Source organism: Stigmatopora argus, chromosome 23 (assembly GCF_051989625.1).
Source record: "Stigmatopora argus isolate UIUO_Sarg chromosome 23, RoL_Sarg_1.0, whole genome shotgun sequence".
NCBI lineage: Eukaryota > Metazoa > Chordata > Actinopteri > Syngnathiformes > Syngnathidae > Stigmatopora > Stigmatopora argus.
This window is the reverse complement of record NC_135409.1, coordinates 1,351,083-1,378,962: the sequence shown is the minus strand read 5'-3', so window position 1 is coordinate 1,378,962 and position 27,880 is coordinate 1,351,083. Positions and strand designations below refer to the sequence as shown.

General features: G+C 42.5%; 1 long non-coding RNA gene across 1 annotated transcript; it reads right to left on the bottom strand.

Moving 5' to 3' along the window:
- Nucleotides 1-288: 288 nt before the first annotated feature.
- LOC144069276 (uncharacterized) lies at nt 289-5,514 on the bottom strand. The gene is made up of 3 exons (XR_013298433.1): nt 5,253-5,514; nt 4,991-5,026; nt 289-3,962 (listed from the first exon to the last, which is right to left on the bottom strand). It is a non-coding gene; the product is annotated as an uncharacterized LOC144069276 (long non-coding RNA).
- Between the last annotated feature and the right edge of the window lie 22,366 nt (nt 5,515-27,880).

Sequence of the window (27,880 nt, the reverse complement as noted above, 5' to 3'; positions counted from 1 at the left end):
CCCCAACATGGGGCTTCTTGGCTGCTAATCACTTTTAACTGCCTCATGACAATACTCATTCTCAAAGGAAATAGGTCAACGTTGTTTGGTTGACATCAATTGTTTGATGCTTATGCAATCCGTGATATTCTAATAGTCATTAATATGACTCACGTAAAGCATATTTCATCTGCTGACGGGCAAAACAAGATGTAAATCCTGTGCACTGAACATACATGATGTTTATTCCATCCCAGAGAAATCATGCCTATCCTAAATCAATTATTTTATCTAAACGTGTCAGGTACAATTTACCTAATAATTTGGATAAATGCAATTTCTGCATTGTCTTCATGTTTGATATCATTAATAATTTGGATGAATGCCATTTCTGCATTGTTATCTTCATGTTTGATATCATTAATATTCTAAATGATTCTTAATACTTAAGTCTAAATCGCAAATCACTCTCTTTTTGCTAAAATAGCTACATTGCGCTAACTGAATTGTGCTAGCTCAATCCCTATTCTGCCCCAAGCCCTTGTTTAGAGCCATTTTTTTGCAGCTCACTCTTACCACAATTAAAATTTAGAGAAACTAACCTTCTACTTAGCAAATTTCTTTATCATTTCCTAATGATAAATTTCAGTGTTCATTAGAGGACCCATAATTGGTCACTTATGTTATATTGTCAATTTTCTGTCTCTAACTCTCTTCTTTATCTCTTATCTCTCTGCTCCTCCTTGCTTCATCGTTTGGTGCGAGGTAACTTGAGATGTCTCGCATTCCAGGCCTCTAAACCCCCCTTTGTGCCCTTGGCTTGTGAGTGGAGCCTGGGAGGAGTGGGCTGAACAGGGGGGGCACTGTTTCTCACAAGGCCTAATATCAATCTTCTTATTTTTGTTGTTGCCTCTTCCTGTTTGTGCAGGAGGAGGAGGGGGCTTGGTGGATGGGTTAGTGGGAGATGGGCTAGGGGAAATACAGTTTTGACTTCAGTTGGCTGGGCGCCATTTTTCCTTTGTTCCTCGGCTCGGCCATTTTTTTTCTTCCTCACATGCCCCCATCCTGTTCTCTCTCTGGGACGTCCTGTCTCAATCCACCATCTCTTAAATACTTATTTTATTATCCTATTTATCCGTCTAAGTATTATTTTTCGCCGCTTAAACTCCGATTTTGTGCGGTAATCGTCAAGATTTATGAATGCGTCATATATATATATATATATATATATATATATATATATATATATATATATATATATATATATATATATATATAACTATTCATATGAAGATTATTTGCATGTGTTTATAGTTTTTATTCTATTTCTTTTTTTTCTTTATATCGAGCTCTTTCATTCTCTTGGCACAGTATAACAATATTTTTCTTCTATATTTTTAACACAACCCTCAAAGTCCCTGGATGGGGGAGTTGCGACCTCCTCCTCTCTAGCGGCTCTTTAAACCTGACACGGGCAAACTACGGCCCGCGGGCCATATACGGCCCGTTATGCCTTTTAATCCGGCCCGCCAACGTTGTCCAAATTATTATAATTTATTTATTTTTTCTTCCAAGATGGCGCCGTCACGTGGAAGCCAGTGGCAGTAGCTCTGTCCACTCTAGCTCTGTTTTTGTGTGTTTTACAGCCCTTTTATCTTTTTTTTATTACATTTTAATATTTCTTAATACATTCCTTTTTACTTTACTTTGTACTTTATACTTTTTACTTCAATGTTTTTACAACATTCTCTGTTCTGTTAGCCTGGCTTCTTTTTGTCACTTCTTTTTTGGAACCATCAGCCATGTCACACACATGGGACTAGCTGTTACAATATGCAGCAGAAGGAGCAACACCTCAATCCCGCTGGAAATTCGGAGCTGGACAAAAGTGCCGGGAGAAGAAGCAACGCTTCTGACCAACCATTCCATCATGGGATAAGATGGAAGAGCTGTCGGCACTTACCAGGCCGGAAGTGGAGTCCTGCTCTGCTGCTGTTATCTTCAGCTCCAGACTACTGAGGAACTGTGCGGATAAGCTTGGAAGAGTGACTCTGCATATTCTCTACCTCGGTCACGGTCTGCAGAAGTTCCCCATCTTGAGGAAGACTTCCTGTGTGTGGTTCCAGTTTTTGTCCAACTTTACAACGTCTTTTTGAGTCTGTATCCGTTTTAGCTACCACAACCAAGATGGCGCCTAGTAAAAGTATGTAAATGTGTGTGGGAGCTACTTGAGAATACTGACATTTCTGAACATCTAAGTTTTACTGTGGACATCCTGACACACATGAACGAGCTGAATGTGAAGCTACAAGAGAACAGAACAAAAAAAACAGTTTGTGCATAAAATGCAAGCAAACCTTCCGCCTTCAAAACCAAGCTGGTTTTATTTTTCAAGCAAATATCAGACAAGTCATTTGCTCATTTCCCCACACTGGTTGCGTTAAAAGAGGCCCCCGCATGTGAAAAAATCATTGGATGACCTGCATGAGCAATTCTGCCGTCGGTTTTGTGATTTTGGAAAAATTGACAGCTGGTGTCATGTCCTTTCTCACAAGACCTGGAGACGGTTCCACAGGAGTTGCAGTTGGAACTGATTGATCTCCAATGTGACAAGTTCAACTCCATGAACGTCTCTGAGTGTTATACTTCATTAAGTGCAGCCAAATTTCCAAACATCCATAAGATGGCACAGATGATTATGGTGTTATTTAGCTCTACATATGTGTGAACAGACCTTTAGTCTGATGAAAACCAAGAAAGCACCCCATAAATGCCACATGAGTGATGAGTATGTTCATACTTTAGTCCTTTTTTTCTGTTTATGTTTCATATGTACTGTTAACGGATGCAGTTTTTTATATGTATCGTATCTTATGCTGACCCAGCCCACCTGTCAAATTTTTAAAGTCAATGTGGCCCCCGGGCCGAAAAGTTTGCCCACCCCTGCTTTAAGCCGACTTTCGCGGATTGCCACCCTGTGAATCATCCAGAAAGACAGGGCCCTTCTTGGAGATAGGCCGACACACAGCCTCAATCCGTTGTATACCTTTACGTATTTTATTTCTGACGTACAGTGGTACCTCGAGATACGAGCTTAATCCGTTCCGGGACTGAGCTCGTATGACAAGATTCTCGTAACTCGAGGCGGAAGTTTCCCATTGAAATGAATGGAAAACAAATTAATTCGTTCCAACTCTCTGAAAAAACACCAAAAACAGGATATTAGATTGAAAAAAATGTTTTATTTCTTATAATTCGCCATATATTGACAAAGTAATAAATAACGAGTGGTTTAATAGAAATAAAGTGTTTAATCTAACTAAAATTGGGCGGATTTTGCCGAGGGGAGAGGGGCACAAGAGGGGCGGGGGGCTTCGGGTTTTTTTTCCACACAACGCACTCGTAAACGGAACAAACACTCCACCCTCACGTTCGCTATCGATGGGCTGTTTGCTGTCGTACTATTCCCTTCAAAATATTCCGAAAATGATGGACATAAATGTCCTCACAATCGGATAACGCACGACCACTTGCCAACGAGCAGCAGTCTTTTATCAGCGATCGCGCCGCTGCTCATGTTGTTGTTGTTGTTGGGTCACCTCAGGTGAAAAAATGCCATGGCCACCTGGCTTGGTCGCATCACGAAATTTTGACCGCATCACGGGTGAATTATTCGATCGAAATTTCCCCCGTAAGACGAGCATTTTGTATGATGAGCGGTCGTATGACGAGGTACCACTGTACTTCTCAATGGTATACACATTTTTTTTCCGACGAATGGAGCATTTCTCTTCTCATAAGAAAAATGGGGCCTTATGCTGGGTTGGATTCTACAAATGAATTTTAAAAGTGCCTTACCGTTTTTTAGTACCTCCCCTGTACGAAAGGATAATTCGTAATCTGTTCCCGGGCCAGCAGGCCAGATCGCCCTCTCTCAAGGCTGGATTAGCCGACGTCAATTCATCCATCCTTCTGTCGATCTGCTGTGACCGGAAACCAGAGAAAAATGTCGGGTTCTCAGCACCAAAATGTTAAAGCTGGATCCTTAACAATAATCTTCATACAGAGGAAGCATCAAGCACGTAGTAGTTTTTGACTCCCGGCCGATGGAGGTTATCTGGGGAGAGACGCTCCTGAACGCTTCTCAAAATGGCTGCTGCCCGCTCGCTTTCTTTGTTCTCTCTTTATCCCCCACCCTTTGTAGCCGGGTGGGCAGAACCCGTTCATGTGGAGACGTCTCCCAGCCCAAATACGCCGTCCAAACGGTCGGGGATGGTATTTAATAGAAGTAGGCGGAGACAAACTTTAGGCGGAAATACAAAAGGGAGGTGTGCTATATAGAAAGTGATGACAGGCCTTGACCTGTAGGTGTCAATAAAATTATATTCTAGTGACTACATAATATATATAAATGAATACATGAGAAATACATTCTATATTTCACAACCTTTCACCATGAAAGCCAAAGTGGAGGCAGAGTTGGAGAGACTGCAGCAGCTAGGAGTGATCGAGCCTATTGAGTTCTCTGACTGGGCAGCCCCCATTATGCCAGTGCTGAAAGGTGATGGTGACGCATATGTGGTGACTACCAATTGACAATAAATCGAGCCTCTCAGCTCGATACCTATCCGCTGCCCCGAGTGGATGACCTGTTTGCTATGCTAGCAGGTGGTCAAACATTTACAAAGCTAGACATGAGCCATGCTTATCAACAACTGTTTCTGGATGAAGAGTCTAAGAAGTATGTGACAATCAACACACAAGAGAATGTTTAAATACAACCGCCTAGTTTTTGGCGTTACTTCCAGTCGAGCTATTTTCCAGCGTAAAATGGACAATATTCTGCAAGACATTCCACATGTAGCTGTCTACTTAGATGACATCTTGGGGACAGGCAAAAGTGAAGAGGAACATCTGCAGAACCTCGATCAGGTGTTGAACAGAATGGCAGAAGCTGGGCTTCGCCTGAAACGCAGCAAATGTGTTTTTTTTAGCTCCAAGTGTCACCTACCTGGGCCATCGGATTTCAGCTCGGGGCCTGTCTCCACTGCAAGAAAAAGGGAGAGTGACAAAGGAAGCTCCAAATCCAAAGAATGTTGCAAAGCTTGAGTCATTTTTGGGCTTAATGAACTACTATGTAAAGTTTTTGCCTCATCTGTCTCCTGTGATTTCACCCCTTTATCAGTTGTTGCACAAAGGCAGTCCATGGCAAAGGAGAAAAACCTCACATGTGACAGCCAAACAAATAAAGTTGTGAAATGATAGAGACCCACTTTTGTCACAGGTTAAGCGCTGGTTGATGCAGGGCTGGCCCACAGCAGTTTAGCAGGAAGAGCTTAAACCTTATGCTATGCGGCAACAAGAGCTCAGTGTTCAGGATGGCTGCATCATGTGGGGATCCAGCGTCATTGTCCCGCCCCCAGGAAGAACACAGATCATAGAAGTCCTACATGAAGCCCATCCAGGGGTTTACCGCTAGGTCTTTTGTGTGGTGACCTGGGTTGGATGCTGTCTTAGAAGAAAAGGTAAAAGCATGTTCAGAATGTCAGATGAACCAAAAGCAGCAACGGCAGCTCCACTCCACTCATGGGAGTGGTCTAGTCGTCTATGGCCCAGACTCCATCTGGATTTTTCTGGTCCATGTACTGATCACATGTTCCTGGTGTTAGTGGACTCACATTCTAAGTGGCCCGAAGCACACGTTATGTCAAACATCACAGCTTCAGAAACTGCTGACACACTCGGAAGCATTTTTGGTACACACGGTCTGCCAAGTACCGTTGTCACTGATAATGGGCCTACTTTCACCAGTGATGTCTTCAAGGAATTCATGGAGAAAAATGGAATCCGCCACGTTCGTACTGCACCTTATCACCCCGCCTAAAACGGCTTAGCAGAACGTGCAGTTGAGACACTGAAAGCAAGTCTGACAAAAGTCTTAGGACATTCACTGAAAGTGAAGCTTTCATGTTTCCTCTTCCAGTACTGGTTTACTCCTCACTCAACCACTGGTTAAACCCCAGCTGAGATGCTGATGGGGAGGAGACCCAAATCTCATCTAGATCTGCTTCAACCAGATGTGGGAGCCAGACTTGCCCGCTCACTAGATGATCAGAAGGCTAGGAGAGACCAGCATGCTAGAGAACAGCTGTTTAAACCAGGATACAGCGTTTAAGTGAAAAACTTTGGCAGTGCCTAACCATGGCTGCCAGGTGTCATTCACCGTAATTCTGGTCCTTTGTCTGTTATTGCTACAGGATGGCAGACTGATTCAAAGGCACCTTGACCACGTGCGTGTCCGCACTGATGGAGAGGGTAAGGAGCCTCAGATTGTTTCACACAGCAACAGTGAGAACAACTCTATGGACTGTATGGATGTACCAGTTGAACCGGAGCACACTGATGAGCTGCCAGTGCAAGCTGGTCCACCTTCACCAGCCCCAAATCCTTCCAACGATGCACTGTCTGCTCCCAAAACTGTGAGCACTACTGCAGGACTGAGAAGGTCAAAGGGGCATCACAACCCTCCTGATAGACTGAGTTTTTAAATTAAGAAATGTCTCTGGCATGTGCTTACAAAAAGGTTGTTTTGAGTTTAAAAACAAACAAACAAAAATGACAACACAGTCAGATTTAATGTTTTATATTTTAGAGATATTTGTTTCTGATTAATTGTAAATCTGTTGCTAAGAGTAAGAGTTGTATTTAGCACTTTTAAACAGTGACTAAAATGCTATATGTTTATGCAAGTTGAGCCTTGTTATGTTTCAACTTTATTGGATTGGATTGGAACTTTATTTAATCCCGTATTAGGGAAATTAGTTGGTTGCAGTAGCAAGACAGACACAAGACACAAGACATTGGAGACCTAGGTAAAAAAACTGGAGCCACACACAGGAAGTCCACAATGGGACCTTCTGTAGACCGAGACTGAGGTTACCGCACAGTCCCTCGGTAGTCTGGAGGTTTTAAAGATCATCTTCCTTGCCTAGATCTTCCTAAACTGTCTTACACCTAATCAGCAGCAGCGGAGAGGCCGGTGGGGGGCTTTAAAGCACACAAGCTGCACGGCAAGCAACTGCAGCTCCTCTATCTGGCCATAACAATGATGGAATGCTCGGTCTGGAGTGTTGCCTCTTCTCCTGGCACTATCGTCCACTGCTCACAGCTGATCCTGCGTGCATGACAGCGGAGACATGGCTGAACGGCTCCAAAGACGTCTAGGACTTGCACAAAGAAACCAAGCCATGCGACGGGGTCGAGTCGCAAAGGTCGCAGAACGACAAAGCAAAAAGCACAGAGTACAAAGCAAAGCAAAGTATATGGGAAAGCATTAAGAAATATTAAAATGCAATTAAACAAGATAGAAAAGCAGCAAAAACACAAAACAAGCAAGAGCGGACGGAGCTACCGCTACCGGCTGCCACTTGGTTGCAGTAGCAAAAACGGATACAGACACAAGAAAAAGACATTGTAGAGTTGGGTAAAACTGTAACAACACACAGTATTGTCTTCCACAATATGGGGAACTTCTGCAGACTTAGACCGAGGTTGAAAAAATGCAGACTCTTCCAAGCTTATCCGCACGGTCCCTCAGTAGTCTGGAGCTGAAGAATCAACAGCAACAGAGTACAACCCCTCAACTCCGTTCCCGGCCTGGTAAGGGCCGACAGCTCTTCCATCTTATCGGGGAGGGATCTCACTTTCACCAAAATAATAGATGGAATTATTGGTCTGAAGCGTCGCTTCTTCTACCAGCACTTTTATCCAGCTCCGGATTTCCAGCGGCATCGAGGTGTTGCTCCTTCTGCTGTGTATTGTTCACAGCTAATCCCATGTGTATGACAGCATAGGCATTGCTGAATGGTTCCAAAAAAGAAGTAGCAGAAAGAAGTCAGGCTAACCGAACAAAGAAAGTTGTAAAAACATTAAAGTAAAAAGTATGAAGTACAAAGTAAAGTAAAAAGAAATGTATTCAGAAATATTAAATTGTAATAAAAATAATTTTAAAAAGATAGAAAGGCTGTAAAACACGAAAAACAAATAAGAGTGGACAGAGCTACTGCCACCGGCTGCCGTCTGACGGCGCCATCTTGGGGAAAAAGAAAAAAAAGGGGGGGGGGGGGGGGCTCGTCAATGTTATAGACTGGGATTGTGTCACAGTAAGAATGTAGCCCAGAACCTTAAGTGTTTGCCACAGTTTCTCCACGTCACTGTTATGATGTAATGATTGGTAGATTCCCACCACTGATTGTAAATGACTGTTTTGTTTACTAAAATGTTCTGAAACTGTTACCGGGTAAGCGTGCATTATTTACTCGGGTTATAACAGGTACTCTTTACAATTACTGTCTGCAAGATTCCAACTCCAAAGGTCAAATGGTGTGACGCAGCCCAATTAGCGCCATTTTTATTGTGTGATAAATAGGGCGCAAAGATAATGTCCTGCTCTGCTCTAAACACTGTCAATCAATATTCCCGACAACTTTCGCTTGTGCATCCTCTGCCTCGAAGCTTGACCTTCACCAGCAGTGACACCCCCCACACAAACACCCTCACAGTGAATGCGCTCATGGCTTGCATGCTTGAGGGATTCATGAATTTATGATCTCCGTCAGCACCGCTGAAGGACGACACTCTTACCGTTTAACCCTCTCTAAGAGTGGTTCTGAGGGTCTGTAGTGTGGAATCCCAAAGTCACTTTGGAATATAAATGCATGAAAATGGATGAGATGGGAGTTTTGGGAATCTTAATATATTCCCGTTTTAGGGTGTTTGGCAAAGACATTTGTCTTTTTACGGACAAACATGTACGCACAGTACGATGATTTCATACGATTGGCTTGTTTGATTTACACAAATGTGCACTTAGTGCACGATTACTCTTACCTCTGCTGGATCAGCAAACTAATCATCACCCCTTTTAATCAATTCCCAATCACTTTTATGAGGGCAAAAAATGCATTCATTGATCCGAAGAAAAACATTCAATTGCAGAAGTGGGTCGTCTTGCTCCTTAGCAGCCTTGTACTTAAAGCAACCCGGGGCTGGGAAGACACAATTCAATTTAATGGCGGCGCGAATGCATTTTAAAACCATCTGAATGGTGGTGATGTTTACACAAGTAAATTATTTTTAAAAACTTTTTTAAACACCAATTATATCTATGAAATGGTTATATTTTAAGAAAGTCTACCTGGATATGTTGATTCTCCTGTGAGACCATGTTTGTATTTGGAACATTTTATTGATGATCCGCCATAACACCATCAGAGTAGTATTCACAGTTGAGGCAGAATTACACACCACGTATGTGAACTCTACTTGCTGCCTTGTCCGACAACTTGGGAACAAAAGCTAATTCAATCAGACGTGTGGATTTACACAGAGAATATCTCCCTCTAATTCAATTGCGTCCTGTTTTTGTAAGTGTCCCCACACGGCATCTGCATATGCGCACTCCTTTTGTGTGAACGCTAAAAGACTTACTGAATGGAAATTCTCATTCCCCAGGCAAAAAAACTAATTTGAAAAAGAAAAGGGTGTAAACAGGTTGCATGATGAACATTATCTTGGTATTAAGTTGAGTGCGAGTCTTTTTTTAAAGGATGCTCAGCGATTTTCTTTATAATTAAACTTTATTTTTCTTGTGCGCTCCCTCAACCTGACATTTTAGTGAAGACTCTGAAGGCTTTGGTCACTGTCTGCTGTATAGCAACACACTTTAAAAGTTCTTATTGAGCTTTAATCATCCCCACTAGACGAAGGTGAGGTTTTACATGAGAATTTGAAGGTCAGAAAACTGTTTCTTACCTTTTGACAAGCATTTGTCTGTGAACTGATCGTTTTACTTTTGTATACATTTTTAAAGGGACAGTGGTACATCTATTTATAAAATTAGTTCATTCCAGTTGTTGTTTCTTAAGTTTTTTGAATTCGCATAATTTCGTACTTCTTTAATGCCCCTAAAGCCTTTGAATGTCTCATGTCATCTTCTTTCGCCTAAAGTCTTGTTGCGGAGGCAGCAGCTTCAGCAGGCAAGCCCAGGCATTAATTTCCCCAGCCACTTCATCCAGCTCTTCTAGGAGGACCCCAAGGCGTTCCTGGGCTAGCCGGGAGACAGTCTCCAAGGCGTGTCCAAGGTCGGCCTCCTCCTGGGGGAATGTGCCCGGGACACCTCCCTAGCGAGGCGTCCAGGGGGCATTCTGATCAGATGCCCGAGCCAACTCATCTGGCTCCTCTCGATCCAGAGGAGCAGCAGCTCCCTGGATGACCGAGCTTCTCACCCTATCTCAAAGGGAGAGTCCAGTCATCCTGTGGAGGAAACTCATTTCAGCTGCTTGTATCCAGGCTCTGCAAAAATTAGGGAGGCACTACTGAGGCCACCAAACCGGACCCCCTCAACACCACGGCTGTGCCTAGATATTCTGTCCATAAAAGTTATTAACAGAATCGGTGACATAGGGCAGCCCTGGTGGAGGCCAATCCCCACTGGAAATTGATCCGACTTACTGTGGGCTACGCGGACCAGACTCTGACACCGGTCATATACTCCTGGAGTATATCTTACCCAGGGCGATGCTGTCTAAACCTAGTTAAACGTGCTCTGACTGGCCAGACGCGAATAGTCTTGATTTTGAAATATAACAAAATTCCACTTAGATTTTTCTTCATTGTATTTCTTGTTCGAAAGTGACAACTATTGGAGTAATATAAACCATCGAAAGAATTGAGATATTTTGACATCAGAAGCAATATGGCTGCCACAACATCTTAAACTTCTGGTAAGAAAATTTTAATTTTTGTAGTTAGAAAGCATCAGGTTTCCCTTTTCAAATGGAATAATTTGATATTTTGCATTTACAAAGACAGGCATATTAACTTCCTTATGATATTGACCCAAATAATGTGCTTTTGATTCATACAGTATCTCAGAAATACCACTTGTGCTGATTTTCCCTTCAGAGTAACACATTTGTACTCCCTATTAAAACAATGGATATAGAGGATAAAATTGGGAATCAGGGGGCGGTTATAAGTGAGAAATTGTAAAATTCAAAAATTTCAAGGCAATTTTCAGGGTGCGGCTTATATGCGAGTAAATACGGTAAGTTAACTAATTTGTATAAAATATTTATGCTTGTATGAAAAAAAGAAGATAAATTATTAAGCTGTTAAGATGAATAAGAAATAAGAAGACGTTTTCCAGAGGAATAGAATTGCAAGTGGTAGCTGAGGAAAAATAGGTACACACAACTTAACAACTTTGTTATATTATGCACACTAAACGATCGAAGGCACACAAATCAGGAACTTACCAATGGCCGGAGTAGCGCCGCCATGGTCCTGGAAAAAAAATCAAAGTGCTTGTAAAAGGGGCAGCACATCAACCTCTGTTTCGGCATCATGGAGACACACATTCCTTATAGCCTATGGGAAGCCAGCAAAGTGTTGGGAGATAGCCAATGGGAAGCCAGCGAAGTGTTGGGAGATAGCCAATGGGAAAGAAAGTCCACCATGTCAATTAAAAAAAAGATACAGTAAGTGTATTTACATTTCTGAGGATAATTGATTTCGTTTGCTGTTTTTATTTCTTGGACTCTTCGCATTTGAATAAATGGATCCCATCAAGGTTTTTCAAAACCTGAATATTTTGTATGTAGAAGCATTTTGAAATAGAGGCACCACTATGAATTTGTGAATGAGTCAAACGGTTGAGGAAAGAATTCAGGTGTAACTCGCAAAACTTCACAATTTGGCTCGCGATGGTCTCTCTGGTTATACATTTTTAAGATTATATGATTTCAAATGTAAAACCAAATCCAAACAGTTTCAATAGTATTTTATTTAGGCCACAAATCCTATTTAATTCTACAGATGTCAAACTCCTGAAGAAAATTGCTGAGCGGGAAGATTTGTAATACTCAATAGCCAACAAAATGCAAGGCTGTAATTACATCGCTGACTGGCTGAGAACACCGTTGTTCCCTAGAGAGTGATGTGTAGTATACATTTGTGCGTGTGTGTGTTGTAAGAAGGCCTCCAGATAAAACATTGAATCGTGTGCCGAAGCACTGAAGGATAGACTGCTTCATTTACAGAGAGAATTGCATGATTATTTCAGCAACGGCTGCCACATTGTCTCCCGTTTCTGCAAACGGATCGCATCCGGTACGTGCAGCGAGTTGTTTGCCGTGATTTTGGATGCCTTGCGCAAACAAAACATGAAGGCACGTAATAAAGTCCGTAGGGAGGTAAGCGCGACGAGGCTCTCGACAGAATATTGTAGTGCTTTTGCGGGTAAATGTTCCGAGCATGATTAAAATGGTTTCAGTGGATAGAAACTGATCTTTTGTCCGGTGTCAACCATTCAATTTCTTAATCAGGTTTGAACGAAGCTGTAACAGCATGTTCAGGAGCTAGCTACTTGGAATATCAAATCAAAACACGGTGCACCACTTGTTTGCTTGATGGGTCGGCTGTTAAAACAGTTCTTGAAAAGCAATGGAGTGAAGATTTTGAACTTGTACTAACCCCCCTAAAAAGTATTTTTTGACATCTCTGTGAGATCAATTTTAGACGCTAACTCATTTTTCAGCCTTTTTTGCTCCCTCATTTCAAATTGAGATTCTGTTCTTCCAAAATACCTCTTCCAACTTTGAACCACTGCAATTTTTGTTGTTATAATTACTATCGATTGCTGAGTTGCGTCATGCTCGTCCAGCCTCAGGATGTGAACCTCCACGTCTTTTTAATAGCATCAGGACAGAATCAATCTAATTGAAGCAGGCTTGGCTCCTACACCAGGTAATTGCAATTATTGAGGTGAGGTGATGGTCACGGCATGGTTGTTGCCGTGTTGCCGCAGTCTCGCTCACCTATAGGAAGCGTGTGCGGTCGATTGGTCGCCGGTCTTTTGGTCACCGGTCTTTTGGTCGCGGTCTTTAGGTCGCCCGCCCGGAAGTTTGGTCGTCGTCTTTTGGGTCGCCGGTCTTTTTTGTCGCCGGTCTTTTTTGTCGCCAGTCTTTGGGTCGTCTTTTGGTCGCCTGATCAGCTACTGCCATCTACTGTCAATTTATTAAATAGCAGATGGTGTTTTTATTGAAGCAGTCCAATGAACCCTCATTCTCTCTGGAGAACTTGCAATGTTGAAATACTTTAGATTAGATGGTCATTTTATCAAACAAATAAAAGTATTAGTATACTTTTAGTTAGACAGTATTTAGATCGTTTCAACAGTATTTAGACTCTAAATACTGTTGAAACGATCTAAATACTGTTGAAACGATCTAAATACTGTTGAAACGATCTAAATACTGTTGAAACGATCTAAATACTGTTGAAACGATCTCAATATCTAATATCAAAATATCAATAAGAGCACCCATTTAACACATCAATAAGAGCACTCATTTAACACATCGGCTGCTGCCATTGACTGTCATAGGCGTCCATTCATTCTCTCTGGGAGAACTTGCAATGTTGAAATACTTTAGATTAGATGGTCATTTTTATCAAACATCAAAATATCAATAAGAGCACTCATTTAACACATGGGCTGCTGCCATTGACTGACATAGGTGTCCAATGAACCTTCATTCTCTCTGGGAGAATGAATGGGAGAATCTCTCTTAAGGTAGAAAAATGGGTAAGAATGCCCAGAAAAGTGTTCCAAAAGCGGAGTAATAGTTTTTAAAACAAATACTGGAGCTTTTCAGACATTAATTGGGGGTGATTTTCCCGGAGGAAAGACAGCTATAAACCTCGGCGCGACCAAATGCGACGACCATTTGCGAAAGGGCCTACATTTCACTAAAACGGGGTAAAATACGCACTTATTGATGAAATACAAATACAGGAGCTTATCAGACATGACTACCGGGCTCTGGGGGTGATTTTCACGGGGAAAGACAGCGATAAAAGTCGGCGCGACCAAATGCGACGACCATTTGCGAAAGGGCCTACATTTCACTAAAATGGGGTAAAATACGCACTTATTGATGAAATACAAATACCGGAGCTAAAATGACAGTCGATGGCAGCAGCTGACGTGTTAAATGAGTGCTCTTATTTCTCCCAGAGAGAATGAAGGTTCATTGGACGCCTATGACAGTCAATGGCAGCAGCCAGTGTGTTAAATGAGTGCTCTTATTGATATTTTGATATTAGATATTTAGATCGTTTCAACAGTATTTAAATCTTTTCAACAGTATTTAGAGTCTAAATACCGTTGAAACGATCTAAATACTGTCTAACTAAAAGTATACTAATACTTTTATTTGTTTGATACTGTTGAAACGATCTAAATACTGTCTAACTAAAAGTATACTAATACTTTTATTTGTTTGATAAAAATGACCATCTAATCTAAAGTATTTCAACATTGCAAGTTCTCCCAGAGAGAATGAAGGTTCATTGGACGCCTATGACAGTCAATGGCAGCAGCTGATGTGTTAAATGAGTGCTCTTATTGATATTTTGATGTTTGATAAAAATGACCATCTAATCTAAAGTATTTCAACATTGCGAGTTCTCCCAGAGAGAATGAAGGTTCATTGGACGCCTATGACAGTCAATGGCAGCAACCGATGTGTTAAATGAGTGCTCTTATTGATGTGTTCTGTTCTCTTATTGATGTATTTTGATATTAGATATTTAGATCGTTTCAACAGTATTTAGATCGTTTCAACATTATTTAGAGTCTAAATACTGTTGAAACGATCTAAATACTGTCTAACTAAAAGTATACTAATACTTTTATTTGTTTGATAAAATGACCATCTAATCTAAAGTATTTCAACATTGCAAGTTCTCCAGAGAGAATGAAGGTTCATTGGACTGCTTCAATAAAAACACCATCTGCTATTTAATAAATTGACAGTAGATGTCAGTAGCCGATCAGGCGACCAAAAGACGACCCAAAGACCGGCGACCCAAAAGACGACGACCAAACTTCCGGGCGACCTAAAGACCGCGACCAAAAGACCGGTGACCAAAAGACCAGCGACCAATCGACCGCGTACCATGAGGAACGCTGCGTGTGGACTTAGAAATGGCTATTTCTAAGTCGCTGCAAAGTTCACTTTCAGAAGCCTTTTGTTAAAAAATGTATTCGATCACTTTGACCTTTTCTTGGCTCCGTTTTTGATTTATTTGTTTATGCACTTACTATGCTTATTATCTAATAGGTTCACCAATAGACATTCCCCAGATGCACGCACAAATAAAAGAGACAGGAGACTCATCTGTGGTTTTCTTGCAAGAGAGAATCAAACTTGGCCTTTGTCCAAGTTCATTCTGCCGTTAGACCCATCTCTTTGCTGTTTATTAGCTTCAAGAATCAGCTCTCAAGGGAGGGGTTTGAAAATAGGAGTGAGAAGTCAATAGAAGTTTTAGCTCTCAAAACAAATGAAGGTCCATCTTCTCAAGGCAGGGGTGTGAAAACAGTGTGAGAAGTCGATAGTCAAGGACCCGAGTTACAAATACAGTGGTACCTCGACCTACGATCAGCTCGTTGTACGACATGCTTGTGGTATGACATGCTCGTGGTACGACGAAAATTTCGATCGAATAATTCACCCGACATATGATCAAAATGTCGAGATGCGACCAAACCAGGTGGCCATGGCACTGTCTTTTTTTACATACAAGGTAAACAACAATGGATCGGCAGAGTTTTGCAAAGAAAAGGCGACCGTTGACAATCGACATGAAGCGCGAAATAATTGAAAAATATGAGAGTGGGGTACGTGTTACCGAGCTTGCTCGGCAAGACGAGAAGAATCCGTCAACCATATCCACCATCCTTAAGCAGAAGGACACAATTAAGGAGAAGAGGCCTTCCAAAGGACTAACTATAATTTCTCACCGGCGCAGTGACATTCATGATGAGATGGAGAGCCTTCTTTTATTGTGGATGAAATAAAAACAGTTAGCAGGAGATAGCATGACCGAGTCAACCATATGTGAAAAAGCCAGCGGAATTCACATGGATTTGATAACAACGAAAGGAGAGCCTTCAACACCTTCAGAACCCTTTAAAGCGAGTCATGGCTGGTTTGAAAAATTAAAAAAAAGATCTGGAATACACTCGGTAATCAGACACAGGGAAGCGGCAAGTTCCAAACAACTCTTGATGCGTTCGTTTTGAAGAGTCCGGCGGAACGTCCGGGTGGGGTGAACCCGTAGAACTAAGGTAAAAAAGATTAAAACAAAATTAGAATTCAGTTTTGTGTGAAGTTACATTAAACGTTGAGTGTCTGTATATATTTATCCAAGTTAATTTAAATTTGTTTATTTGTTTGAGTGCCATGGATAAAGTCCCCCCAAACACCCCCAGCCCCCGTGTATGCCGCTGTCTCTACCCTCCGTGAAATGCGTCTAATTTTGCTTCTGTTAAACACATTTTATTACTATTAAACCACTCGTTATTTATTACTTTGTCAATATATGGCCAATTAGAAGAAATACAACATTTTTTCCAATCCAATATCCTGTTTTTGGTGTTTTTTCAGAGGGTTGGAACAAATTAATTTGTTTTCAGTTCATTTCAATGGGAAACGTTCGCTCGAGTTACGAAAAGCTCGACATACAATCTCAGTCTCGGAACGGATTACGATCGTATGTCGAGGTACCACTGTAGAAGATTTATGGTAGGTTCACCAGATGCACGCACAAATAAGGGAGACATCAGACTCATCTGTAGTGTTCTTGCAAGAGAGAATCGATCCTGACGCGCCTTCGTCCAAGAATCATTCTCCCGTTAGACGCATCTCTCTCGCTGTTTATTACATTAGATTTACAACATGCATCTCAGTTCTCAAAACAATTGAAGGTCTGCCGGATCTTCCCAAGGGAGCGGTGTGGACAACAGTGTGAGGAGTCGACAATCTCCATATTCCAGCTGTCCAAGAGGAGTGACCTTCACGTTGTTTAGGCTAACTCAGGAGCGAGCATTTACACGGTTGCAAGCAGATGTACTAAAAAGACTTTTCTAATGTTAATAAGCTAAGTAAAGCAAAGCGTTCTTAATTGCGAGCAGATATATAATAATGTAAGACTATTAAGCTAAGTAAAGCAAAGCATTCTTCATTGCGAGCAAATATATAATAATGTAAGACTAATAACCCTAACATTCCCCGTTATTATATATTTGTACGAAGTCCCATAATTTTTTTTATTCATGACAAATACAAATACACTTGGGGGAAGTCCATTGTCTCGATCTTTACCCGAATTCACCTTACTTGCATATATGGCCTGAAAAAGGAACAACAAAATCATTCTCATCCAACTCATTTTCATAATTTGCATAATCTTGGACATCAATGTTATCACCAGTAGGCTATCTAATAAGCAGATACAATTCTTGCAATTTGGAATTTGTTAGAGCATTTGCACCAACCATAAGTTGGCCTAGCAAAGAGCATAAGCAGGGGATAAGACAATACCCACACATTGTCAAAGTATTAGCCAAAACAGCCATTGATATCACCTCGGTGAAGGCCAATTTTTTACATTTGCCGAAGGTCTTATCCCACCAGTCTGCCAGAAGGTGGACAGTTCCACTCCAGACTGCCTCTTTGTTTCAGGTTCAGGGTCTGCAGGCCTTTATCGGCTCTGGTTAGGGACCCATTGGGGGACGTGTCATTGAGTGCAACATTTTCAAACAATGCATACGCCCCCTGCTCCATCAAGACCACGTCAACCGTCACAAGCATATCAACCGCTTTGCGGTCCTGGAAAGTCATGAGACTGGTGGCTGCCAGCTGTTCCTTCATTGCTGCAAATCCAATTTATTTTCTTTGTTTTGGACATTGTAATGGATGTTGTTCACCCTATTCATATTTTTATTTGGCTTAACTGTTGGATCTAATCGATAAACATTCAATAACTTCGAATTAGAGGAAGCACACAGAGTCGGCCATGATGAGTTTTATCTAGCTTCAGCTGAAGGAGGGAGTCAGAGCAGCCAGCACCAGGAGCGCATCTATCCTCCAGCCTGACTAGTTTGAACTCCCTGCATCCCCCCAACAGGTCGACCAGTTTTATTGACAAAGGTCATGTGACATAGGTACAAACTTTAGGCGGGAAACTGTGAACAAAGAAATGGGTGTGTCATGGTAGATGACGCGCCTCTAAATCATAGGTGTCACGGACGGAAATTTCCGCTAGGTCATGCAAAATTCTATTCTAGTGACTAAAATAAATAAACCAATTGACTAATAAAAAGCATAAGAATACATTCCGTACTCCACATTTCCCCCCTGTAGTTACTTTGAAAGAATTTTCATTAGACATCAATTTATATCCCTCCTATCCAGGTTCTAGAATACAAATATCATCAACAGTTACTTTCAACAGGGTATGGAAAATAATAAAATCACTTGTCAAGGCAGAGGCGAAAAACTCGAGGTATTTAGCGTCATTCGAGAAAAATTCCTCTGCATCCCTCTTAATGAGCGAGCACAATTTTTTAAGTCAAGACAAGTACAATTACCCGGACGGCTCGACAAACTGAGACTCGTCACACTTCGAAAGAGCGCGAGAATCTCCAGTATGGTTTGCCATGCGATGATACTGTATGTCACTGTAAGCTACCAGCGTGTGCTGGATAGTGTTTCAAATCATAACTTTCATACAGGGGATTACACACATAGAAAAAATACAGAACAGTAACAAAATCGTAAGTGAGGGAGTTGCAAATTTAAACAGAATTGACTGGTTTCATCTGGGATGAAGGTGCAGCAGTGTTCTCCCATCATGGCACACTCACCTCCATCCAGTGTTGCAACATCCCTGCAGGCTTTGACAGTTTGGTTAATGAACACTCATGTAACAGTTCAATGTCTTTACACGAAGCATAACTTTATCCACCCCAAGTTGGGAAAGTAGCAACTGTATGATTTTCTGGGGGGCGGACCACAACTTATGGTCACCAGGAACATCACTACCCCAGATTGCATCACGTGGTTTGAATTGCACTGATTTTGCACTGATTTTGATCTCTTATCTCTTACTGTTATGTTCACTCCCCTTAAAAGGAATGCATCTCATCTGCACCACTGCAGATTTAAGTGTAGCGTCTAGACCCAATGAATTCAGGTTGTCAGGATACCTGTGGAAATGGGTATACGGCTACACACAACTTTCATTCGCAACAATCAGTTTCTTCTGGAACACCATGAAATTATACCACACATCTTCTCCATAGTAGTTCTCCAGATTCTTCTTTCCATACCACTTCACTCTCCTCTGTGATAGGAGTATGTCACCATCTTGTTTTCGAACTCAAGTCTCTGTGGGCGGGGCGTTCAGACACGCCCAGGCTGTCACTGACAGTCCAGTCACTGACAGTCCAGTCACTGTGATGTGGGTGGCAACAGCTTTCACTGCGGCTTCTGTGTAGAGGTGCAAAGTCTATGGGAGCTCAAGGTTAAGTGAGGGGTGCTCGTGGCAGGTGAGTAGACGTCAGATGAGTTTCTCACGGACAAGGGTTTTGACACCGTCCGACTTACAGTCTACTCAGAGTCACCTGTGTCTCGAACTACCTTGACCTGAGGTTGGTGAATCGACTTTGACTTTTCAGTGATCTTTGCTGCTGTGGAGGTTGGTGAGTTGGGCCACGAATGGGTCTTCCCATCGTGGAGAGAACCAGGACTTCCTTTTTATGACTCGGATCAGGATCCAGTCACCTGGCTTCACCACCTCCTGCAAGATAGACAAAAGGATCACGGCAGCTTACATGTTCTTTGGACAAGTTTCTCCAAACATTTTACCATCCACTCTGTAAGTAGATCTGCCTCACCCTTAGTATCTTGTCATGGTTCACCTTCTCATAGAGGAAGTTGGAATAGTCTTCCAAGAACTATCTCAAAAGGTGTTAATCTTGAGCTAGTTGGCACTATCTTCAAATATACGTTTTTACCAGTGTTAGGCATTCTGGCCATGGCTTCTTTATCTCTTCCATGGTTTTCTTAAGCCTTGGTTTTATCGTACAATTTGTTTGCTCTACCAGTCCCACACTCTTTTGGACATTGGCCTCGTTTGGGCCTGAGGTCATCTTGCACATTATATCTGTAACAAATTAAACAGTTCCTACAAAAATTTTAAAAGTAGGTATTTCGATGTCCATCATATCTCCCCCCTGTTGAGACATTGGATTGGATTGGATTGGATAACTTTATTCATCCCGTATTCGGGAAATTTCGTTGTTCCAGTGGCAAGAGGGTGAGGATGCAGGAATAGGAAAGGCATTTTAGACATAAATAGATAGGTAATAAGTAGGTCAAGAAATAAATACATGAATAAATATATAATTAAATAAGCGTGTTGCTTAGCACATATATACATACATACATACACATAAATGTACATGCATGCATACGGTAGGTCTTAACACAGCCATTTTTTTTGTTAAAGAGCCTGACAGCTGATGGGAGGAAGGATCTGCGGAAGCGCTCCTTCCTGCAATGAGGGTGCCGCAGTCTATTGCTAAAGGAGCTTCGGAGGGACTCCACAGACTCATGCAGGGGGTGGGAGGTGCTGTCCATGATGGACATCATCCTGGTCAGCATCCTCCGCTCTCCCACTTCCTCCACAGAGTCCAGAGGACAGCCCAGAACAGAGCTGGCCGTCCTGACCAGCTTATTCAGCCTGTTCCTGTCCCTCTCCGTGCTCCCGCATCCCCAACAAAGCACTGCATAAAACACTGTAGAGGCCACCACAGTGTTGTAGAAAGTCCTCAGCAGTGTCCTGCACACTCCAAAGGACCGTAGACTCCTCAGTAGGTAGAGGCGGCTCTGGCCCCTTTTGTACAGGGCATCTGTGTTTGTGGACCAGTCTAGTTTGTTGTTGAGGTGAACACCCAGGTACTTAAAATTCTCCACGATTTCAATGTCTGTACCCTGGATGTTCACCTGAGTGGTCTGTTGAGGATTCCTCCGAAAATCGATGACCATTTCCTTTGTCTTACTGGTGTTGATGTAGAGGTGGTTTTGCCTACACCAGTCAACAAAGGCTGTGATGACTCCCCTGTACTCCAGGTCGTTCCCGTCCGTCACTCGTCCAACAATAGCGGTGTCGTCAGAGAACTTCTGGAGGTGGCAGGTGTCTGTATTATGTTTAAAGTCCGATGTGTAGAGGGAGAAGAGGAGTGGAGAGAGCACTGTGCCTTGTGGGGCCCCCGTGCTGCAAGCTACCACATCAGACGTACAGTCCTGGAGTCTCACATATTGTGGTCTGTCAGTGAGGAAGTCGATGATCCATGCGGCTAGGTGGTTCCTTACTCCAGCCTCTTCCAGTTTCCCTCTCAGTAGAACCGGCTGAATGGTGTTGAACGCACTGGAGAGGTCAAAAAACATCATCTCAGCGTGCTTCCCGCGTTCTCCAGGTGTGAAAGAGACCTGTGCATCAGGTAGGTGGTAGCATCTTCCACACCAATGCCTGGACGATAGGCGAACTGCAGAGGGTGCAGCTCTGCATTCATCAGGGGGCTGAGGTGATTGAGGATGATTCTCTCCAATGTCTTGATCAGGTGAGAGGTTAATGCTACCGGCCTGAAGTGGTTTGGCTCCCTGGGGTACGCAGTCTTAGGAACTGGGACCACGCAGGAAGTTTTCCACAAGGTGGGGACCTTCTGCAGACTGAGGCTGAGGTTGAAAATATGCAGAATCACTATACCAAGCTGATCCGCACACTCTCTCAGTAGTCTGGAGCTGAGGCCGTCTGGACCGGTAGCCTTCCTTGCCTCGATCTTCTTGAGCTGTTTTATCACCTGATCGACAGTAATGCAGAGACCGGTGGAAGAGGGGGAGGAAGAGGAGGAGGAGGAGAACGAGGGGGGAGCGTTGCTTCTGGTCTGGGGGGTCAGGGGAGTGGGGGCAGGACTGAATCTGTTAAAGAACTGATTCAGTTCATTGGCCCACTCCCTGCCGCCAGACTCCGGGTCTCTCTCGCTGTTGCCTCCATGGCCCGAAATAGTCCTCAAGCTCCTCCAGACCTCTTTGGTGTTGCCTCTCTGGAGTTGGTTCTCCAGCTTCCCCCTGTAGATGGTCTTACCCTTCCTTATCTCTCTTTTCAGCTCCTTCTGGACCATTTTCAGTCTCTCTTTCTCCCCAGACCTAAAAGCCCTCTTCTTCTTGTTCAGGAGGGCCCTTAGATCCCTGGTGACCCACGGCTTATTGTTGGAGAAACAACGGACTTTCTTGGAGGGTACAATGTTCTCAACACAGAAGTTAATATAATCTGTGATGCAGTGGGTCAAGCTGTCAATGTCATTACCATGTGAATTGCACAGCACCTCCCAGTCAGTGGTCTCAAAACAGTCCCTCAGTACCATGCTGGTCTCCTCGGTCCATCTTTGTATGATCCTCGTGGTAGGTTTTATTTTCCTCACCATAGGGATGTAGGTGGGGATCAGATGGACCAAGTTGTGGTCTGAGCGGCCCAGTGGGGGGAGGGGGACTGAGCTGTATGCCTCCTTTGTGTTGGCATACAGCAGGTCCAGAGTTTTTTGTTCCCTGGTGTGGCACTTCACAAACTGAGTGAAGGTGGGGTGAGTAGAAGCCAAGGGAGCATGGTTAAAATCACCAGAGATAAGAAGGAGAGACTGGGGGTGTGACGTTTGCAGCAGGACACAGTGGCGTGAAGCAGCTCGCGGGCAACTGTCGCATCGGCCGAGGGACGTATATACGCAGTTATTATGATAACGTGCGAGAACTCCCGGGGGATGTAAAACGGCCTGATGCTAACAGCTACTAGCTCGATATCTCAAGTGCAGAGTTGCTCCTTCACAGTAATGTGCCCGGGGCTGCACCATCTACTATTAATAAAAACAGCTAGTCCCCCCCTTTCTTCCTACCGCTCTCCTCAGCATCTCTGTCCGCCCTCACCAGCTGAAAACCGTCCAAGGAGACGAGAGAGTCCGGAATTAGTTCATTCAGCCAGGTCTCCGTGAAGCACATAATGCAGATATTCCGATATTGTCGTTGTTGTTTGGTCAGCGCCGTTAGCTCTTCCATCTTATTGGGGAGAGATCTTACGTTCCCCATAATAATAGATGGAATGCTGGGTCTGAAGCGTCGCTTTCTCTCCTGACATTTTCGTCCAGCTCTGCATCCTCTTCTCTTCCTCTTTAACTCCGCGGGGAGGTCCAGGTCCAGGTCCAGGGGAATCCAGGTGTTGCGTAGCGCTAACAGCTGATCCTTTGTGTAAGACAGCGGAGGCATGGCTGAGTGGGTCAAAATATAATGTCCAGAATTCCCAAAAGATAAACTAAACTAATAGCTCAAAGACTGCCTCTCGCACAACTTGAGTCTCGGAGTAGAGTCTTGAAAGTAAAGTTTTAAAACATTAAAGTTTGGAATATAATATATAAAGCAAAGTAACAAGTAAAATCTTAAGAGACAATAAAATGTAAAAATAAAGGATAAAAAAGCTCTAAAAAAGCCCTAAAAACACAGACGAGTGAGGGTTTTGGGAGCCACTGCAACTAGCAGCCGCTTTGAACGGCGCCTATGATAAATGACATTGACATTGTCCATGGCTCAATTTTGGAGTACATTTTTTGGTAGGCACTGTAGGCCTTTAGCTGTGTACAGGTCGTCTGCAGACTGTTCTTGAGATCGGCTCAGCCCTTGTTGCTGTGCATACTGTGCAGCAAGTGTCCGCGCTGCCTCCCCAGCTGCCGCACTCTGTCGCTGTCTTCAAAAACGTACTCAACATCTGCAGACAGCTATTAGGTTGGGCTTAATACCCCAATGAACAAAAATCACAACAATCTTACTTATTCCATCACTATGTTTGTGAAAATCTAAATGCCTTATCAGTCAAAATTAAATATGCTAGTTGATATTCTATTTTGATCACTGCTTCCTTGTTAAGATCAAGAACTATATTTGTTTTTTCCTTTCCTACAATTACACAAATTAGCTAATCATACCAAAAATAGGAAAAATACAAAAAGCAAACCAGGCTGCTTTCTCCTCAGGAAAACAGCTTTCCAGTTCTCTGCAACAGTTGCATTCACATCAATTAATATTCAGAATCAAAATGCACACATTTATAATTCTGAAAAGAATTGAACCCACTAAAATGTAACCACCCCTTGTTTGTCAGGGTCAACATTTTTAGCATAACTGTCTTTTAGAGCAATTAAAGCCCATTACTTTTAAAATGCATACTAATCAAGTCCCAATTCAATTAACAATGTGTATCGCGTTGCATATTAACCTCACTTGTTTGAAATTCAAAATATCCCAAACTAGTAGTCTTTTTATCAAATGTAACATTCCATTGTCTTTGGAGTTTGCCAATCATCTCCTATAAAACTTTCTTAATCAATATTTCTCAATAGTCAGGCATAAAATTAAAATCTAGTTACATTTCTATCCATTGTAGTTTCTCTTTTCTCTCTAATTGTTTACTTTAAAAATCTGTAAGAAGGTTTGGTCTCAATTGAAACGCTTTCATCTTTTTTATGGAGACAATAAAACCAATATAAAAAGTTCCTTATGGTTCATCGCATTGCTCCTCGAGCAATAATCTTTCCAATCAATATTGGAGTGCTTGCCATTTCGTTTGATCACGTCAAAAAGTTTATCTTACCTGTCTCCTCAAACGTTTCAACTGAGAGAACCTTCTTACAGTGCAAAGGTGGATCCGCATCCTCCTTTTCAGCTATTTTCATGTCTGCTGGTTGGTCAGGAACACTTGTGTTGAGCACCCAGGCTCCCGGGTTTCGGCACCAGAAAATGTTGGATCTAATCGATAAACATTCAATAACTTCGAATTAGAGGAAGCACACAGAGTCGGCCATGATGAGTTTTATCTAGCTTCAGCTGAAGGAGGGAGTCAGAGCAGCCAGCACCAGGAGCGCATCTATCCTCCAGCCTGACTAGTTTGAACTCCCTGCATCCCCCCAACAGGTCGACCAGTTTTATTGACAAAGGTCATGTGACATAGGTACAAACTTTAGGCGGGAAACTGTGAACGAAGAAATGGGTTTGTCATGGTAGATGACGCGCCCCTAACTCATAGGTGTCACGGACGGAAATTTCCGCTAGGTCATGCAAAATTCTATTCTAGTGACCAAACTAAATAAACCAATTGACTAATAAAAAGCATAAGAATACATTCCGTACTCCACAGTAACCCAAAGAAAAATAGACTCCTACTGCAATTTGGCAAACTAACCCATAAGTCGAATCACCATCCCTCGATGAGGCAACGTCGTCGAGAGAGGCCAGCCGCCGCACCAAAATTCTGAGCCGCCAATTGCATCTACTCCACTCTAAAACAGACACTGGTAAAAGCTGTGAAATCAAAGCACATAGTCCAGTTTCCTTTTTGTTGTTGACAAGAGTTCTATAATATATTTGCACCACTTCAACACCATAAGTTTGTCAACCGCACCCAGATTCAGACCATGCCCTGTAAGGTTCAAACAGGTAAAGTTAGCACAGTGGAAAAATTGGCTTGTCATTTACTGCTTTCGTTACAGGATAGACACCGTTTCAATATTTTTTCATTTTCTTTACAAGTTGGACACTTTTTTTGTAAAAACACTTTCCCCAAAGAATGGTGATTGATGGTGTTGTTATATCCGACCGCATTTTCCCTTGTCTGGTCATTTGTTTTAACCCTTTGTAAGAAGGTATAGTCTCAATTGAAACGTTTTCACCTTTTTTGCATATGGAGACAATAAAACCAACATAAAAGTTCCCTATGGTTTATGGCATTGCTCCCTGAGCAATAATCTTTCCAATCAATATTGGAGTGGTTGCCGTTTCGTTTTATTAGGTCAGAAAGTTTATCTTACCTGTCTCCTCAAACGTTTCAACTGAGAGAACCTTCTTACAGTGCAAAAGGTGGCTCCACATCCCCCTCTCGGCGTGCTAGTGCTTCTTCTTTATACTGCAGGTTGAGCACCCAGGCCCCTGGCACTACCATTGGTCCAGTCCGTTTCCTGTTGAGAAGAACAGTCTCCTTCTGCTAACCCTAATTCAATGCGTTTACTTAAAGATTTTTCTTTTTATGTAGTCAGCCAGATTAGCCTCATCATCAAGTTCCAATCGTGCAGTGAATAATGGTGTTTTGTATTGTCTACTAAATAGGATTTCCATATGTTGTTGTCCGGTTGAACTCGTTATGTAGGCAGTGATTTCATAACGAGATATGGAACCTTTTGTCAAACCAGCCCATTATTTTGTTAATACAATGGGTGCCATTATCACTATAAATCAATGGTTCTTTGGAATTTCAAATCATGCACTGATATGCCGAGCACAGGTTAAGCATGCTCTGCAACCAACTTAACCCTACAAATTGTGTAGTGGCACTGTACCAAGGCCACCATCCCCCCTGTCGAGATATGGGACTTCCCATGACTCAAGCCAGCTTTGTTAAAAGCAGCTCACCCAAGTAAGCTGAGATACCAATTTGTTTTTTGTTTTAGTTTTTTTCCTCAGTGCTCCCAAATATTACACTTCGCAGAGCAGATTATTTTTTTCTCCACATTAAGTTTCACATGTGGAGCACTGCTGCTGCATTCTCGCCAAAATTTTAATTTTACGATTTTTTTTTTTTTTATTATTATTTTTTTTTTCCCAATCTGCCGCCGCCATCGCCGAAAAGGCTTATTGGCGATTTCAGAAATCAATTTCAAACTTCCAAATCCTTTTCCACCTTGATATTTGATTGATAGATTATATCTTGGTGGCCAGCCAATCAAAAACACAAGAAGACAGACAATCATTCATGCTCACACTGAATTTAGTGTTCAACCAGTCCAGCATCCATAATTTTGGTTTGTGGGAGTAGACTGGAGTACCCGGAGAAAACCTACGAATTCTCGAGGACACCAGGAGTACTCCACACTCTGGAAGGTCTGGATCCACCCGGCTTTCATTAGTAGATATTAGAACCGTTAGGTTGATGCGCTAACCACTAGTATTTCTATTTGGGTTGTTTACCCATACATCAGTGGCCCGTAAATTTTCATCACAGGTGGAAACCACCATCCCCAGTGGGGCTTTTTGGTAGTTCACCCCCTTTTGATGCCCTATCAGCAATAATCATTCCAGAAGGAACTAGGTAATTAATGTATTAGATATGGGTGCCACACATCTACAAATAGAAACTTGTTTTGGAAGTTCAATTGCCGCTGTTCGTCATCCTAGCCAGTCAGCATGAGCGACTGCCATGCGAGTGGCTGTGATTAACTCTTTGTTTGCCAATAATGCAATAACAAAAAAGCTGTGACACATTGAAATACACACGCACCCCCACAACTGTATATTAACTGTTTGTAAAAAACTTAACCTCCATGTTTTGCATTAAGTTATACACTTCCGTTAATGCTATTCAGTTTAGCTGTTTGTACGTAGAATTGAGGTGGCAATAGTTTTGCCCCTAAAGTTTGTTTTAGTAGCCTTCAATGTATCTCCGTTCGAGTTTTGCGCATTCCATTTATTCCTAGACAACCCATCTACTTAAAGCAGGGGTCTCGAACTCAATTTACCTGGGGGCCGCTAGAGGCCGAGTCTGGGTGAGACTGGGCCGCATCAGGATTTCCACAAGAAAAGCACTGATAAAACTTTCCAACGTTATCAAATATCTTTATTTTTTAACAAAAAATAATGAATGTAATTGGCCATTTTGAATTTCTTTACGTCTTATAACCATCATATTTCCGCTAGCGGATGGGATCAAAGCCAGGCCAAGCTGCAATAGGCCATCTCACCCGAGTAAATTGACAGTATATTCAGTTACTGCTAACACAGACATTTTACACGCCTCTCCATTCAGATCTCTTATCCAAACCAGAATTGTTTCCGAAACGGCGGTATCCTGACCACCTGCCGTTGTCACAAAGACCCTCCGCCTTGTATGGCTAGCACCT